General features: G+C 41.2%; 1 pseudogene; it reads left to right on the top strand.

Annotated features, from left to right (window-relative positions):
- The first annotated feature begins 10906 nt into the window (after positions 1–10906).
- Positions 10907–19744, top strand: LOC132569088 (mitochondrial fission factor-like; annotated as a pseudogene).
- The last annotated feature ends 113 nt before the right edge of the window (positions 19745–19857 follow it).

The raw sequence follows: 19857 nt of genomic DNA, 5'->3' as shown, positions 1-19857 counted from the left end.
AAACACAAGTGCATCTGAGAGGACTACCTGAAAGAGAGGAAACAGATTTAACAGACTACATGGTGAAAATCATTGCTGAATACTTAGAAGAAGATCCTGAAAAATTTAGAAGTATGCTGGACAGTGTCTACAGAGTCAACTCATCATATGCAAAAAACAAAGGCCTACCCAGAGATATCGTTGTGAAACTAAGGTCCAAGGACATAGCAGGAAAAATCATAAATAAAGGCTTTCAAAAAGCTTGGATAATAGAAGGGACCAGAGTCAAAATAATGAAAGAACTACCAAGACAAGTGATTAATGACAGGAAGAAATGTAAGAGACTAACAGAGAAATTGCGGGCAGAGGGTACAAGATACAGATGGATACTACCTGAAGGTCTTGGCTTTGAACAGCATGGAAGAAGGATTACAATAAAGAATGAACAAGAGATGTATAGCTTTTTTGAGGAGAATAAAGACTCTGCACCATAATGGAGTACAAATTACTATCTTGGAACATAAATGGACTAAATTCACCACAAAAAAGAAAAGCAACATTTCATTGGATTAAAAAACAAAAATGTAATATAATTTGTCTACAGGAAGTTCATATACAACAAAAAGACTGTAAATATTTGAAGAACAGAAATTTGGGATTGGAATTCTTTTCATTGGCAGAACAAAAGAAAAGAGGGGTAGTCTTTTATATTAAAGAACAATTAGAGCCAAAACTGATACTCAAAGATAAAGAAGGAAGATATATTGCAGTAGAAGTGACAATGGAGGCAAAAAAAAACCCTTGTTACTTGGATTGTACGCGCCTAATGGAGCAAAAGACAACTTCTTTAAAAACATCAACCGACAGTTGGATGAAATGTCGTACGACCAGATTTTGATGATGGGAGATTTTAATGGGACAATACAAAATAATATTGATAGATCAAGCCAAAAGAAAAAAGACAAAGAGGGAAAATTACCAAATTCTTTTTTTGAGTTAGTTAAACAAGAAAATTTGGAAGATATTTGGAGAAAATTTAATCCTGAAGTAAGAGACTATACCTTCTTCTCAGCAAGACATAATTCTTTTTCTAGAATAGATATGTTATGGGGTTCCAAAAACTTGGGCCTCATGACTAAAAAAGTAGAGATTCTACCAAAGGTTTTTGCAGATCACAACCCAATTTGTTGGACTACAAAATTGCAAAGGAAAACAAGAAGATGGAGAATTAATGAGGACTTACTACAAGATAAAGACATTGTGGCATTTTTAGAGAAGGAATCCGCAGCGTTTTTCCAAATAAATGAAACTGAGGATGCAGAATTTTAAACAGTTTGGGACACTTACAAAGCAGTAATGAGAGGAATATTAATTACATTGAATAATAAAGATAAGAAGGCCAAAGAAGAACGGTTGCTAGCTTTACAAAATGAAATAAATAAAAAAGAGGGGGAATTGAAAAAAAGACCAAGAAAAAAGAAGTTAATAAAAGAAATTACAATATTACAATCTCAAGTAAGGCACTTGCTGAACAAAGAATTAGAATGGAATTTAAAAAGTTTACAACAGAAATCGTTTGAGGGTGTGAATAAACCTGGGAAGTACCTAGCCTGGCAGTTGAAAAAAAAAAAGAAAGAAAATAAAATCATCAATAAAATTATGGTGAATGGAAAAGAAATAGTAGATCAAGACGGAATCAAAAGAGAATTTTTTAAATATTATGCAAAATTATTCAAAGGCGTGACAAATAGAAAAGAAAAAATGGAAGAGTATCTACGAAATATCCAAATAGCGCCCCTGACTGAGTACATGAAAAAGATTTTAAATGATCCAATTGAAAAGATCGAAATTGAAGCAGCAATAAAAGCAATGAAAGAAGGTAAGGCTCCTGGGCCAGATGGATTTACATCTAAATTTTATAAAACCCTCAAGGATGAGATAACACCCAAACTGCAGAAACTGATCAATATAATAAGAGAAAAAGGGATAATTCCAAATACATGGAAAGAAGCTGTAATTTCGTTGATCCCCAAAGAAGATAAAGATGTCACAAATGTAAAGAATTATAGACCAATTTCATTATTAAATAACGACTACAAGATCTACACAAGAATTCTGGCAGAACGATTGAAGCAATATCTGATAAACTTTATAAAAAAAGATCAAGCTGGATTTCTTCCTAAAAGGCAAATAACAGACAATGTAAGAGCTGTCATCAATGTTGTGGAATATTATGAAAAGTATCCAGAAAAAGAAGCGGCTTTATTTTTTGTAGATGCGGAAAAAGCCTTTGACAATTTGAACTGGGACTTTATGTTTGCAGCAATGGAAAAAATTAATTTAGGGGAACATTTTATAAGAATGACGAAAGCAATATATACAGAACAGCAAGCAAAATTGTGCGTAAATGCAGACCTTACGAGAGAATTGATGGTAAGCAAAGGCACAAGACAAGGATGTCCGTTATCACCATTGTTGTTTATAATGACTCTTGAAATTTTATTACAACAAGTGCAAAACGACAAAGAAATAGAAGGATTAAAAATTAAAGGATTCTCTTATAAATATAAAGCTTTTGCAGATGACATTGTGTTTATTATAGAGATTCCGATTCAAGTAACACCGTTGCTCTTAACCAAGATAAAAGAATATGGAGAGATTGCAGGACTATATATAAATGCAGAGAAGTCGATGTTTTTATGTAAAAATATGCAACCAAATAGACAGAATGAATTGCAGGCACTGACGGGGTGTAAAGTTACTTCTAAAGTAAAATATCTTGGCGTAGAAATAACTATGAAGAACATAGATTTATTTAAAAATAATTATGAAAAGCTTTGGTGCAAGATGGACAAAGATTTGATAAAATGGAACAGACTTAATTTGTCTTTATTGGGCAGGATTGCTGCAGTTAAGATGAATATTTTGCCAAGAATAATGTATCTGTTTCAAACTATCCCGATTGTGAAAGATAGCAAACAATTTAATAAGTGGCAAAAGAAGCTCTCTGACTTTGTATGGGCCGGGAAGAAACCAAGAATTAAGATGAAAATTTTAACAGATGCAAAAGAAAGAGGAGGCTTTCAGCTCCCGGACTTAAGATTGTACCATGATGCTGTTTGCTTGACGTGGATCAAGGATTGGATAATGCTGTTGGATAAAAAACCTTTAAGGTTGGAAGCTCATGGGAATAAATTCGGCTGGCATGCGTATTTGTATTATGGGAAACACAAGATGGATGGGTTTTTTTCTCATCACTATATTAGAAACACTTTATTAAATACTTGGATAAAATATAAGAAATATGGTGATGAGAGGAAGCCGCTTTGGATAGTGCCAGCAGAAGTAATAAAAATAACAGCTGAATCTGAGGAAGAAAGAGTGATGTCATACAATCAATTGTTAAAGATTCAAGGTGGGAAAGTTGAATTAAAGTCAACAGAAGAGCTAAATAATAAATATGACTGGTTCCAAATGCAACAAATAAAAAGTCTGATGGAAAATGATATGAAATCTGATGGAATTAGACGTGAGCAAACAGAATTGGAAAAGGTTTTGCTTGGAGACAATGAAAAATTAATATCAAAAGTATATAAATTATTATTGAAATGGTCTACAGAAGAGGAAGTAGTAAAATCTCAAATGGTTAAATGGGCAATCAATATAAACAGAGAAATCCAAATGGATACTTGGGAGTACCTTTGGAAGAACTCGATGAAGATATCAACATGTCAGAATATCAAGGAGAACTGTTTTAAAATGATGTATAGGTGGTATATGACTCCGAAGAAACTGGCAAAGATGAGTAAAAAGATGTCAGACAGATGTTGGAAATGTAAGCACCATGAAGGTTCTTTTTTCATATGTGGTGGACCTGTGAAAAAGCAAAAAACTTTTGGCGGATGATGCAACAAGAAATTTCTAAAATTTTGGGTTATGACTTCAAGAAAGTTGCAGAGACTTTTCTGCTAGGATTACAAATAGAAAAATTTCCAAAAGAAGATAGGACTTTAATTTGGTATCTGCTCTCAGCTGCTAGGACATTGTATGTGCAGCTGTGGAAACAAGAAAAAATACCAGAGAAATGGGACTGGATTGTGAAAGTTTTATCGTGGAGCGAGATGGATAAATTAACAAGAACTTTGAGAGACTATGATCTGGAAGTGTTTAAAAAGGAGTGGAAGAAATTTAAAAAATATATAGAGTTAGAATGGAACGTAAAAAGACATTGGACAATTTTTTAATATGAATGAGAAGAAAAAGACAGTGTGTTTTGATGGGTTTGGGATACCTTTATATTTAGATTTAAATATATAACTTCGGGGTAAGTCTAATAACGGAGGGAGGGGGGATTGAAAATATCATATGGGTTAGGGATAGAAAAGATATAACTAAACATCGTAACCGTATGTTATTAATAATTTGTTAAAATATAACATTGGAGGGAGGGAGGATTGAAATGTCATACGGATTAATATTGAGATAATTAAGAAATAACTAAGTTGTGTAACCATATGATATCAATAAATTGTTAAAACAAATTCCATTCCGATTCCTTATTTAACAAATGTCTCTTGTGCTTGTAGTATTGTAATCTCCCTTATAATTTTCTTTTTCCCTGGCTTTTTCCTCAGTTCCCCTTCTTTTTTCTTTATTTCATTTTGAATGCCCAACATCTGTTTTTCTTTTGCCCTTTTGTCCTTATTGTTTAATGTAATCAATATTCCTCTCATTATGGCTTTATAAGCATCCTACAACATCTGAAATTCTATATCATCTTTATCATTTATTTGGAAGAAAGATTTAGAAGAAGAAGAAGATATTGGATTTATATCCCGCCCTCCACTCCGAAGAGTCTCAGAGCGGCTCACAATCTCCTTTACCTTCCTCCCCCACAACAGACACCCTGTGAGGTGGGTGGGGCTGGAGAGGGCTCTCACAGCAGCTGCCCTTTCAAGGACAACCTCTGCTAGAGCTATGGCTGACCCAAGGCCATTTCAGCAGGTGCAAGTGGAGGAGTGGGGAATCAAACCCGGTTCTCCCAGATAAGAGTCTGCACACTTAACCACTACACCAAACTGGCTCTCCTAATCCAATTTAGTTGGATTTTCTAGAGATGTCATTAATTCTTTATTTTGTAGTAAATCTTCATTTAATCTCCATCTTCTCACTTTTTTAGACAATTTTGTAATCCATAATATTGGGTTATGATCTGCACCTATCTTCGGTAAGATCTCTATTTTCTTAATTATAAGGCCTAAGTCCTTTGTACCCCATAACATGTCAATTCTGGAAAAAGTATTATATCTTGCTGGAAAAATGTATAATCTCATACTTCAGGATTAAATATTCTCCATATGTATTCCAAGTTTTCTTGTTTAACCAGTTCAAAGAAGGATTTTGGCAATTTTCCTTCTTTATTGTTTTCCCCCAGATCTATCCAATGTATTCTGAATTGTTCCATTAAAGTCTCCCATAATCATGACCTGGTCATATGTCACTTCATCAAGTTGTTTTATAATGTCTTTAAAAAAACATCTTTTGCACCATTTGTTGCATACAGTCCCAATAATAAGGTTTCTTTTCGCATTTATTATTACTTCTACTGCCACAAATCTTCCATCTTTATCTTTAAATATTATTATTGGGTCCAATTCTTGTTTAATATAACAAATCACACCCATTTTCTTCTGTTCAGCCAGTGAAAAAAATTACAGTCCCAATTGTTTATTCCATACAAATTTATAATCCTTTTGTTTAATATGAACTTCTTGTAAGCAAATTATATTACAGTTTTGTTTTTTAATCCAATGAAATATTGCCTTTCTTTTTTGTGGTGAATTTAGTCCATTTACATTCCACGATAATAATTTATAATCCATCATGGTGCAAATTCTTTATTCTCTTCATAAAATTTACGCAGCTCCTGTGTATTTGTAATTGTAATCCTTCTTCCTTGTAGCTCAAAGTTTAAACCTTCAGGTATTATCCATCTATACCTCATTCCATTGTCACGTAGTTTTTCTGTTAATTTCAGACCTTTCTTCACATATTTCTATGCAGTAGCTCAGTTGACAGGGACTCTGTTCTGACAAAGTTCCATGATCTTCTACAGGTCTATGAGGACTCATACCCAAAAAAATCAAGTAATGAATATTAACCGAGTTGTTCTCACCTAGGTGAATAACAAGTATTTCTGGGTGAAGTCCCCAATGCATCTGGTGAAGGAAAGCAACAGTGCTTCCACAGCATCTATTTTTTAACCAGCTTATACATGCAATGGAACTGAGACCCATGTGGATCCCAAAGCTTGTGCCACTGGATGTTTTCACAAGGAAACAGTTGAATAGCTCAAAATAACTTACTTCACAATATGCAACAACCTGAAAATGAAAATGTAACTTCTATAATATACTTTTCATCTACATCTAGCTACTTTTTCTGCAGGGTGCAATTTCATTTCACAGTAGGTTAGCCAGAATGTAGCTTAAAATTTGACTGTAAGAATCACTGTGTGCAGTGATGTAAGCAAGTGGTAACTAAGGGATCTTTAAATGATAAAGCTCATAGCACAAGCTTGGAAGATGTAATTAGACCTTGAACACAGTGACATAGAAGCAGTTTTTAGTAAAGTAATTAGCACACTCAAGAAGTCAAAATAATATCAAACACGATAAAAGGACACTTGACCATATGGAAATCAAAGGGAAAGACAGTTGGGATGGTCTTTGTCCCTCCTCCTCACTTCCATAGTCTGGTTTCCAACTGTCAATATGTATCACTTTATAAGTAGTGTTGTTCTATATGTTTCATGGTCCTGTGTTTAATAGTGCATTTCATCAGTTAACAAGGGACAGACATGAGGTTAACAGACTTTTGTTGGGTTCTCTTTAATCCTTTAGGAAGAAAGTCAGTTTTTATGAAGTTGAATTTTGCTGAAATCATTTCATATAGCAGTTCTTTAAGAACTCTCATTGTATGCTGAGTATATGCCATCCAGAGCTGGGGAGTTGTTAATTTTTAATTTACCAATTAGTCCTAGAGTTCTTGTTCCCTCTATTTCAATTAGTTCTTTAGATACCTTCTCAGAAAAAACGGTTCAGACATCAGTATTTGTCCAATATCCCCTTCGGTGATGTTAAAAAAAAATCATTTAGTTTCTCTGCAATCTCAGTCTTCCTCAAGTAACCTCCCCCCCCCCCAGTCTATCAATCCAACTACTTGTCTGACTGCTTTTCCATTCCCAGTCCTTTAAAATATTTTTAATTGTTTTAGCAGATCTTTCAAGGTGTTCATTGGAAAATGGAATGTATAACATTTTTCTATAACACAACAAAAAATGCAAGCTAGTGACCAATTTACTAAGAAGTATATAGAAATCAGTCCAAATGTCAAAAACATGTATATTCAGGTCCCAAAGTAGTGTGGTGACAAGCCAATCGATTAAGAACTTGTTTCTTTCCAGTCTTCATCAGACCTGGGATCACTAACAAAAGAAAATATTATACAAAAATATCAGAAGGACATTCAGATACCATCAACCCTCTTCCAGTGAAAAAATATATCATACTTACATATTGATTCAATTATATAGATTCTTTACACAATTTTCAAAAAAGAGGGACGCAGAGCGTCTCCAGCAGCAATTTCACATCGGCTACAGCTCAGTATGTGGCTTCTTGCGCACCCTAATGGTGCAACTAACATGTTTAAAAAGGCAAACATCTCATTTACAGCTGCCATTACACAAACCTCTTAAAGGTAAAGTAATATATTTCTAATGCAACATGCTAAAAGACACAAACACCACAAACTATATCACAACAGATACAACATACAAAATATTCCATACAAAGAATGTCAAATCCCATAAAAGGTACATCATTAGTGCTTTCCTGGTAAGTAAATTCCACCTTGTCATGCATTGTGTTATTTGCAAGTGTCTGGGGTCAAGTTGTGCCCCTAGCATAGCAAATTTCTTTATGAACAAACTTGAGATGGAAAAATTTTTCAATGAAAATTGCAATCCTCTTTTGAAAGAGATAATTTTTACACCAGATTTATAGATGATTGTTTCTTTGTGATAAGCCACACAAAATATGTGACAGAGCTCATGAACTGGATGAACACAATGCATGACAAGGTGGAATTTACTTACCAGGAAAGCACTAATGATGTACCTTTTTTAGATACAGTTATGTACAAAACTACTGAGAATAAGTTGGCAACTAAAACCTACAGAAAGCCAACAGATAGGAATGCTTTTTTACAGTATTCATCATTCCATCCACGTGCTTTGAAAAAGAATATACTATATGGCCAGTCTGTAAGTTTGAGAAGAAATAGTACCCTAATGTCTGATTATCTTGAGGATAGTGATAAGTTGGCATCTCATTTTGTTGGTAGAGGCTATCCAGAAAAAGATGTTAGGATGGCTAGGAAAAGGGCTGCTAATCTAGATAGAACACAGTTACTAAAACAGAATCCCAGGATGAGAAATACTAGATTACAATGGGGACTAGAATTTAGCAAATTGTCTAGCAGAATTTGTAATGTGGTAAGGAAGCACTGGCACATTGTAAGTGATATTGGAGGTTGTGAAATGCCACCACAAATAGGATTGTGTCGCACTTATTCCATTAGGGATAAATTGGTAAGATCTAGGGAATACCAATCGGTCAATCATACTCTTAAAAGGCACTTTGCTTGTAAAAGGTGTGCAATTTGTCATTTATCTATGAATGCCAAAGAGTATTATTTTGCTGAAAAGACTAGACCATTTGTTCTAAATCATTACTCTACATGTGCTACCTGCTGTGTTGCATATTTGATCATCTGTGGGTGTGGCCTAAGATATTTTGGCAGCACTACTCGAGCCCTTAGAGTACGTATTCTGGAACATAGGAGCAGATTTAGGAACCATGTGATTGACGCTTCTAAGGTCAGCCATTTTATGCAAAAGAATCATGACTGTGAAGATTTTTGTTTTTTCACCTTATACAAATATGAACAAACAGAAATGAAGACGTGCAAAAGATCCTGCTGCAAAAAGAGGCTCGGGGTGGCTAACAACAGTTAAAACAACATAATGTTAAGATAAAGGTACAGTAAAATCATTAAAACATTTCAAACAGTTCATGTCAAAGCTATTACTCATGTCAATTCTGTATTAGAATGTTCACTGATTTTTGGGGGTGTCTATGTACTTTAAACTATTTACCCATTTCTTGTAGACTAACTGATGGTCAATTAAAACTGACCCTCCACACTCTACTACAGCTAAAAGACATGTATTGCAACATTAGAAAGATAAAAAACCACTTCCAGTAAATCAGTGGATTGTGGACCTTAGTACTCTACAAAAAATTGAATGCATAGAACATAGGTAGCAATTGTGCATAGACTTATTTTTAGATATTTGGAAGCTTATAGAAACGTATGTGTAGATCCACCACCACTGTTGTTATAGTGTTGTCTTTAGGGGTATCTTTTTTCTCTTAAAGTCCTTTCTTTTCCTTTTTGTTTTTTTTTCTGGGAGGAAATAATTTTTTCAAAGAGACAAAGAAGCTAAGAACCAATGTTCTTAGGCTCAGACAAAATATGGATCTCCTCCCACCTCTTTTCCATACCTTTTCCTTCTGAATAGCAACAAACAAACAAACATGATTCAGAAGCAAATTGTTATTCCATAGCTCACTGGAGAGAATTAGCCTGTATGACTTTATCGTGTTCAAACTCATCCAAAGGATGAGTGAGCAGAACACCCTCCACCCCAATACAGGAGAAGGAAAAAATGCACAATTGAACAAACAAAACACTAAAGCAAGGAATTTTGTTGTTCAAAGTTTATCTAATATTCAGATGGTGCATATTAAGGGAGAAAGGATAGTGAAAAGAATGTTGAGAGTGCTATAGAAAGTATATGAACAGGATAACCCCTCCCCCCCCCACACACAAGTTTTATTTTTCAAGGAGCTTTTCTCTGCTAAGCTGAAAGGAGGGGATGTAGACAAGCATATAGCAATGCTGTTAGATATATTGAATAAGCTTTCTACTTCAGGACAAATCCTTGATGAAAAACTAAAAATAAATCTCTTTTTAAGTTAATTTTGCAAGAATTGTCACGCTTTTGTCTTAAGTTTTAATGCAATATACAGGAACTCAAGTGACTTCCTGAATTCAATACAGGCAGGGGCTTTTACACAAAAATCTTGCAAAGATCACAGCAAGACTGGCTCAGATTACATGGTCAGGCAGGCAAGACCCAGAGAGACAGGCATTAAACCAACTGATCAGAAAAGACAAAACCCTTCTGTGGTCTGCTCGGTGAGACCATATACCAGGGACATGCCCAGACATGTATACATCCACATATGTGAAGCTGGAGTAGCTAGACACTTGTGACAGGGGAAAGTACTCTTTAAATTAGGCTTCTCTCTCCTTTCCACCACAAAATGGATATGAATCCACCTCCATAAAAATAAGTTTTATGTTGTTGCAATGCACTCATATCAAGTATGTTCACTGTGTGTGATTCCTGACTGTAGAACTTTGGTATACAAACGGATACATATCTTCAATAGGCTTTGTTATTGTTCCAGAGCTGTATAGGTAAGGCTTTTGTTTATACTCACTAATGACTACTGAAAAAAGAAAAAGAGGAGGAGCTTTAGGGGCTGGAGCCAATCCCTGGCGGGAAGAGGTACCTGCCTTTCCATTGGCCTCAGGCTTAAAAAGCAGTTGTCATACTGTCTTATGTTCAAAAGTTCCATTGTTTAGGGATACTGTTATGTAACCTAAAGAGTGCTGAAGTATAGTAAGATCTGATTAAAACCTTGCAAGCAAACACCAAAATGAGCAAGCAATCAAGCAGGACATTCCTTTAGGAAGGATTAATACAACAGTGTTCCCATCTCCAGGTGCTGAGATGACAGAAATGAATTTAATTCAACATGAAACTGAGCACACTGAAGGGATCAACCAAAGAATAAGAGTTCTAGAAAAATTCAAAATAGCTCCACTAAATGCTGATCTTGAGCAGAATGTTCTTGTCAGAGGGCTTCCCAATTCTAGTGTAACATGCAGATACCAGAGAGGATTTTAGTGGCAGGCAATTATGAAGACATTTCACTTTACAGGCCTCCAGATCTAAATCTCCAATCAACTCCATTCAAGCCTTTATCACTAAAAATGTCTCCTCGTGTTATCTCACTCAGTGAACATCCTCTGTATTTCCTGGGCTTCAAACTGCACAAAATGAAGAGGTTCGCTCAGTCATAAGGCTGAAAAGAAAACATTCTGTGAGTGAAAATGCAACTGTCAAAATTGTGAGTTGTTCAGAAATAAGTCAATGACAGTGTTACATCGTAGATTGTCTGCTGTCACTTCCTCTAACCTTCTTCATCTCAGTGCCAGATATGGCATTTCAAATGTGGATACAATATTTGAGGGAACACCAGGAGACATGACACTTGTGGATGCTGCTTCTTTAAGATGACAGATAATCAAACTTATTCACTACTGGAAGTATTTGCCCCCCAAGTCGGAATAAAGAGGCGGACTCAATGAGTTGGTAAAATTATGGGCCACTTTATTAATTAAACAGAAATGGCAAGGGCAAACCAAATTGCAGCCAGGTCAGGGCCAGGGGTCTCACAGACTGCTCCCCTGCTTTTAGAGAGAACTGGCCACCCAGCCGGAGCTGTATCTCACAGCTCCCGTAAGGCAGGCCCAGCAGGGAGGCACGCACCAGAGGGCCCCAGTCACCAGACGCGCGTATCAGCAAAAGGCAGCCTCCAATCGAGTCTCCAGGACAGTCTGCATTCTCACACCTTGAGTAACCACAACCTGAAGGTTGATCCTGCCAGACACCTAACTCCCCAAAAGGGGGAGGCTTACTGGTCCTCCCCGGGCTGCATGGAACCATAAATCCAGTAAAAACCTGCCCTACAAAGTGACCAACCTATAAAGGCACCAACACGAAGCCAATTCCATAATCCACTGATATGCTATGCAGGGTAGGCAAAAAACACCCCCCAGACATCAGCCGAATAGCTGGGGAGTAAAAAATCCCTACCCGGCCCCTCCTCAAATGAGGCAACCAGCAAGAGAAGGGGCGGAGGCTTGATGGTTAGCCGTTCAAGCCCTGCCCCTACTAGAATGCACCCAAACAGGGCCTATAGTTTCCGCCCTTTGCCCCCAGGGCAGCAAAAACTCCCTGACAGCTGAGCCACGATGCAGCCTGCTGCCGAAGACTCCATTGCCCCCCAAGTCGGAATAAAGAGGCGGACTCAATGAGTTGTTAAAACTATGGGCCACTTTATTAATTAAACAGAAACGGCAAGGGCAAACCAAATTGCAGCCAGGTCAGGGCCAGGGGTCTCACAGACCACTCCCCTGCCTTTAGTGGGCGAGAGACCCGGCCCCCCAGCTGGAGCTGTGTCTCACAGCTCCCGTAAGGCAGGCCCAGCAGGGAGGCATGCACCGGAGGGCCCCGGTCACCAGACGTGCGTCTCAGCAAAAGGCACCGGTCCTCCCCAGGCTGCATGGAACCATAAACCCAGTAAAAACCTGCCACAACTAAGGCCAAGTCTCTACTTAGGGCTTATCACCCACTGGAAGGCCAAGCGCCAACAAAAGCCCTTTCCGCAAATCCCTCAAGAAAAGCATATAACCCTTTTCCGAGAGATGAACCCCATCCCCTCTGCAGAGGTCAGGATAATTCGTAGAAATATCCGGATGGGGCAAATAGTGGCCCAAACCACCCTCCAATGTCCTGTGAATCTCCTTATTTGCTCTGTACGAGCCTTCTCAATCCCTGCCGGATTCCAAGCACTGCGCCACACCAAGCAGGGAATCATGGCCGACCAAACTACAATGGTACCCAGCCATCTCTTCCTAATGTACTTGAAATCATCTCGGGCCTGCAAGATCAAAGCCTTGCCCTTAACCAGCCCGAGATTATTCCCCCCCAGGTGAATAATTAAAACCTGAGGAGGAGGAACCACACTCCCATGAAATAACAGTGGAAGCAAACCAGGACACTGAAGACCTCGGCGCCCCCGCCATTCAACAGTAACAAATTGGCTGAGCCGCAGCTGAGAGCCAACAGAAGTTCTCTGAGCCTGATGTGCTGCCCAAAACACATAACTGTGCCTGCAGATGGGAACTCGGCTCCTCCAGCGAGGAACAACAGCATCTAAATAAAGAAACAGAAAAGTTATAAAAACATAACTATAACTACCCCAGCTCCTGAGACAAAGCTATGAGTGGCGCAAAGGGCGAATATAACATTTATAAGCCTGAGACCACCAACAGCCAAGGCGTTGAATGGACAAAGCAGAATATCCCAGGGCCGCCCCAATTCTAAAGGAGTGGGTACCAAACCTCACTCCAGACAACCCCAACAAAGCTAAGGCCCTAGACGTCACTGCCCAAAACTGATGTTTTGTCAGAGGACTGCCTCCAGAATGACAAAAAAACCAACCCATCGGAGCCACCCCGCACGGCCAAATAATCAGCCAATGCAGAAACCGGGCAAAGCTCCGCCTCTGAACACAAACCCAGCTCCACTACAGTCCCAATGCCCCGTTGGTCCGTCTTGGATTGCCGGATGGTAAGAGCCGCCTTACCCTCTGTTAAACTAACGTCCCTAAGTGACAGGGCCCTGCCAGAAACGTCATTCCTGGAGCTTGCCACCAACTCACTGATCCTAAATGCCCCAAAAAAGGCCACCAAAGAGGCTGCATGAAATAAAACAGCCTCAAAGTGAGATGCACAAACCGCGCTCCAACCCCCCTTCAAACCCCTAAGGATCTCAGGGGACATAGGGTTCCTGGTGTCAGGGTTAGGCCCAACCTCCCTGGACCACCCCTCCAGCATCTTTCAAATCCAAAAGTCTGCTGTTTCTTCCTTATACTCTAACGCCTTGCTGGCAAAAGCCAGTGCAGACAGGTGTCCTCTAATAGATCGCATGGCCAATCCCTCACCTCTTAAGGAAACACGATAATGGAGCAACTGCTCCACCAGGAGGGGCCAAACAATGCGATACCCTACCTCAGCCCTAAAGTCTTCAAACTGCCACACAGCACGTTTGTAAGACTTCCTGGTGCTAGGCGCAATGGCTAGGCCTATCGCTCTGCAGACCTCGGCTCTCCAATCAGCCATAGTTCCTGGGGCATTGGTGCCGCCTCTTGATCAGCCTCCGGGGCAAGCTGATGAAACCTCTCCATCTGTTTATGAGAGAGAGCGTCAGCCAACCCGTTATTCACCTCAGGAACATGTTTGGCCAAAACCAAAATATTAAGCCGCAGACAACGTAGAGTGAAGGCCCTCACCAACCTCATAATCCGTTGCGATTTGGATGAAAGGGAATTAATGACATGGACCACAGCCATGTTATCGCACCAAAAATGTACAGTGCGATCAGCCATATCATCCCCCCCACAGCCAAACCGCAACCAAAATGGGAAAAAAAACTCTAAAAAAGTGAGATCCCGACTCAACCCAGCCTGCACCCATGAATCCGGCCAAATATCCATGCACCAGCGTCCACGGAAGTAAACCCCAAAGCCGAGCGACCCAGCAGCATCAGACATGACCTGAAGCTCTGCCTCAAGCCTCATGTCCTCTCTCCAAAAGGATATCCCATTAAAGGATTCCAAAAACTCCTGCCACACCTGCAGTTCCTCCCTCATGCTGCTGGTAACGCTAGTCCTGTGTTGAGGCAAGCGAAGGCCTGCCATAGCATCAAAACCTATGAAGAAAGGTCCTACCTGGGGCAACCACTTTGCAAGTAAAGTTAAGATGCCCAACTAACTGCTGAAGCTCAAGTAACGTAACCTTTCTCTTGAGGAGGAAAGTACTAACCCTATTCCTTAAATCCTCCAGCTTTTTAAAAGGTATTCTGGATGATTGCGCCAGGGTGTCCAACTCTATTCCTAAAAATACAAGGCATTGGGCCGGACCCTCAGTTTTCTCCTTGGCCAGTGGCACACCCAACTCAGTGGCCAGCTCAATAAAGCTGGACAACAACTGAGCGCAACGCCAAGTACCCCCAGGACCCACAAACAGGTAGTCATCCAAATAATAGACAACATCCTGTAAACTCACTTTTTCGTGCACAGAACATAAGAACATAAGAGAAGCCATGTTAGATCAGGCCAATGGCCCATCCAGTCCAACATTCTGTGTCACACAGCGGCCAAATATATATATATATATATATACACACACACACACACACACACACACACACTGTGGCTAATAGCCACTGATGGACCTCTGCTCCATATTTTTATCTAACCTTCTCTTGAAGGTGGCTATGCTTGTGGCCGCCACCACCTCCTGTGGCAGTGAATTCCACAGCCCATTCAAGGAATGTGCTGAAACACTCAGCCACACATGATACAGAGCAGCCCATAGGCAAAGCCCTGTCCAAGTAAAATTGCCCTGCAAAAGAGAAACCCAAAAGCTCAAAATCATCTGGGTGGACAGGGAGAAGGGGAAATGCAGATATCGCATTTAGCCAGCTCAGCCCCCTGACCACAGCGTTGAACGACGCCCATGGCCTGATCAAAGGTAGTATACCTAACTGAGCATAATTCCTCAGGAATCCCGTCATTAACAGAAGAACCCTTAGGATAAGAAAGGTGGCGAATCAAACGAAATTCACCAGGCACCTTCTTTGGTACCCCCCCCCCAAGGGGAAACCCTAAGGTTAACCACTGGAGGGCTAGAAAATGGGCCCAAAATCCTGTCCTCAGCCAACTCCTTGGCAATCTTGGCCTCCACTACATGTTCTAAACCCTTAACCGAACTAAGGTTCCAAGACCAAGTTGGCACCCGAGAACCCTTAAAAGGAATTCTAAATCCCAATGTAAACCCTTTCAACAAATTTAAACCATCAGCCCTGCAAGGGCACCTACAAAGGCACAAACAGGTATAAGAAGAGGCCAGCATGGTTAACAAACAAAGTAATGGAAGCTGTAAAAGGTAAGAAGGACTCCTTTAAGCGGTGGAAAACCAGTCCAAGTGAGATTAATAAAAGGGAACACAGGCAGTGGCAAATCAAATGCAAGACTGTGATCAGGCAGGCAAAAAGGGACTATGAGGAGCATATTGCAAAAAACATAAAGACCAACAATAAAAAATTCTTCAAATATATTAGAAGTAGGAAACCAGCCAGGGAAGCAGTGGGGCCCTTGGATGACCATGGGGTAAAAGGATTACTGAAGGAGGATGGGGAAATGGCTGAAAAGCTGAATGCATTTTTTGCCTCTGTCTTCACCGTGGAAGATGAGAAGTGTTTGCCCGCCCCAGAACCACTAATATTGGAAGGAGTGTTGGAAGACCTGAGTCAGATTGAGGTGACAAAAGAGAAGGTCCTACAACTAATAGACAAATTAAAAACTAATAAGTCACCAGGTCCGGATGGCATACATCCGAGAGTTCTGAAAGAACTCAAAGTTGAACTTGTGGATCTTCTAACAAAAATCTGTAATCTTTCATTGAAAGCTACCTCCGTTCCTGAGGACTGGAAGGTAACAAATATCACCCCCTCTTTAAAAAGGGTTCCAGAGGAGATACGGGAAATTACAGGCCAGTCAGTCTGACTTCAATAGCGGGAAAGTTGGTAGAAACCATTATAAAGGACAGAATGAGTAGGCACATTGATGAACACGGGTTATTGAGGAAGACTCAGCATGGGTTCTGTAGGGGAAGATCTTGCCTCACTAACCTGTTACATTTCTTTGAGGGGGTGAACAAACATGTGGACAAAGGAGACCCGATAGATGTTGTTTTACCTTGACTTCCAGAAAGCTTTTGATAAAGTTCCTCATCAAAGGCTCCTTAGAAAGCTTGAGAGTCATGGAGTAAAAGGACAGGTCCTCTTGTGGATCAAAAACTGGCTGAGTAATAGGAAGCAGAGAGTGAGTATAAATGGGCAGTCTTCGCAGTGGAGGACGGTAAGCAGTGGGGTGCCGCAGGGCTCAGTACTGGGTCCCATGCTCTTTAACTTGTTCATAAATGATTTGGAGTTGGGAGTGAGCAGTGAAATGGCCAAGTTTGTGGATGACACTAAATTGTTCAGGGTGGTGAGAACCAGAGAGGAGTGTGAGGAACTCCAAAGGGATCTGTTGAGGCTGGGTGAGTGGGAGTCAACGTGGCAGATGCGGTTCAATGTGGCCAAGTGCAAAGTAATGTACATTGAGGCCAAGAATCCCAGCTACAAATACAAGTTGATGGGGTGTGAACTGGCAGAGACTGACCATGAGAGAGATCTTGGGGTCGTGGTAGATAATTCACTGAAAATGTCAAGACAGTGTGCGTTTGCAATAAAAAAAGGCCAACGCCATGCTGGGAATTATTAGGAAGGGAATTGAAAACAAATCAGCCAGTATCATAATGCCCCTGTATAAATCGATGGTGCGGTCTCATTTGGAGTACTGTGTGCAGTTCTGGTCGCCACACCTCAAAAAGGATATTATAGCATTGGAGAAAGTTCAGAAAAGGGCAACTAGAATGATTAAAGGGCTGGAACACTTTCCCTATGAAGAAAGGTTGAAACGCTTAGGGCTCTTTAGCTTGGAGAAACGTCGACTGCGGGGTGACATGATAGAGGTTTACAAGATAATGCATGGGATGGAGAAAGTAGAGAAAGAAGTACTTTTCTCCCTTTCTCACAATACAAGAACTCGTGGGCATTCGATGAAATTGCTGAGCAGACAGGCTAAAATGGATAAAAGGAAGTACTTCTTCACCCAAAGGGTGATTAACATATGGAATTCACTGCCACAGGATGTGGTGGTGGCCACAAGCATGGCCACCTTCAAGAGGGGGTTAGATAAAAATATGGAGCAGAGGTCCATCAGTGGCTATTAGCCACAGTGTGTGTGTGTGTGTGTGTGTGTATTTGGCCGCTGTGTGACACAGAATGTTGGACTGGATGGGCCATTGGCCTGATCTAACCTGGCTTCTCTTATGTTCTTAAAGCCACCTCTCAAGAGGTCCCACCTTTATCGGGCTGGGGCCCTTTTCCAACTTGGGAAGAACCCCAACTCCCACCCTGTCTTTTTTGGCCCTTACATGGCCGAACTCTTGGACAGTTGCGAAAGGAGTGTGGGCCAGCACACATAGGGCATTCATGCTTGAAATTGCAACCTTTCCTATTGCACACCCCCTGTGAACCGAACTCCTAACAAAGCAAGTGGGGTTGAACCGCCTTCCCAGCTGAACTGTGGGAAGTGGATGACGAAGGAGAAGTGGCACCCTTAGCAACCAAGTGACCACTGTCAGAGCGGTCACCCAAATTGGGTTGCGCAGGTGACATATCCTGCAACCACATTTGTTGGTGTATACGATCCCAAGGCAGGGAGGGGTACAGAGCGGCCCTCATCCTGAATTCCTTGTCATACTGAATCCAGGCCGGGCTGCTGAACATTGTGTACCCCTTGTATATAATGTCCATGTACTGGATCAGCGCTGCAGCCCTCCAAGGCTGAGCAGACGCTATCACTCCAGCATACACAAAAAAGCCTGGCAGCCAATTAGCCCAGGTCTGATCCACCTTCCTCTTTTTCAACTTCTCCTTCTCCTTGTCATCAAGATCTTCCTTATCTTTCTTTTCAAGCTCCCTAAATAAAAGGGAGAAAATATCCACATATTCTCCCTTGAGGATCTTTTCCTTGGTGGTCACCCAAAAGTAAGGCGACATAACCAAAAGGCATGGCACCAAAAGGGACGGCACCATATGCGGAAGGTAAACCCCAACCCCCAGTTAAGGAAGGGGCAACCCCGGCTGTCCAGCCCTTGGCCAACTCCTGAATGGTCCAAACTGACCATGAGGCCATGCCCAGCTAGCCTGGGGTCCCCCACCCAAAGTGGAAGGAGAGTTTAAACTCCCAGGTGCAGCAGATTCCCAAGGACCCCACGACCAAGCAAGCCCCGTGAAGGCTGTAGAGCCATCAACCGACTTACCTGGCAATCCAGCAGGTACCAAGGCAGTACCTGCACCCACAGCACCTGAAGAAGGGCCAGATCCAACATCAGGAGCACTCGGACCCACAGCTCCTCTGGAGGCAGCAGCAGACCTGGACAATCTTGTTAGTATATCGGCCTGAAAAACCATTTTTGACATCGGCCCCTTCTGAGAAACAAATGAAGGTTGCAGCCCCAATGCCTGTTCCAGGGCCTGCAGCCTCAAAAGAATAGCCCCATTCACCTCATCCTCACCCTCCTCATCAGACGATGAAGGCGGCAGAAGACGCTTCTGCGGCGGCTTGGGCACCTTATGCGCTGGCTGCTTTCCCTTTGATTTTCCTAAACCCTTACACCCTGACATCTCACAAACCACACTTGGCAAGATATAAAAACCTAGTATGCTCAGGACACAAAGGTGCCCACGAGTGCAAACCCGCACACTGCACCCTTGCAATAGCCTCCCTAAAACCACTACCCCTAAAATAGGCACCTGATCTTCTAAAATAGCCACCTAGCACATGTGCCACAAGATGGCTGCCAAGCCACGAGGCCCACTAAAGAAGGGGGGGAAAGGGAGGGGGGGTAAGTGATATCGGCCTAAACCAAGTGTAGCCTCAAATGCCACCTAACAACCAGCCCACACCTGCTAAGCTGATCTCCCCATCGCACAGCAAACCCCCCCTTTTTTTAAACCCGCAAATTCAGCGATGATCTGATATGCTTCCCAGCCAACGCCCGCCTCAGCGAAGCACCCACGGGCCCCAACGAGGCCCGCAGCCGATAAGCTAAACAGCCTCCCGACAGCTCGGGAGAGCGACAAACACGCTGCTCCTGTCCGAGTAATCTCCAAGGGACTGAGGATAAGGGGCGGAGGCTTGACGGTTAGCCGTTCAAGCC

This window comes from Heteronotia binoei, chromosome 3 (assembly GCF_032191835.1).
Source record: "Heteronotia binoei isolate CCM8104 ecotype False Entrance Well chromosome 3, APGP_CSIRO_Hbin_v1, whole genome shotgun sequence".
NCBI lineage: Eukaryota > Metazoa > Chordata > Lepidosauria > Squamata > Gekkonidae > Heteronotia > Heteronotia binoei.
The sequence above is the reverse complement of the archived record's forward strand: the minus strand, read 5'-3'. Positions and strand labels throughout refer to the sequence as shown.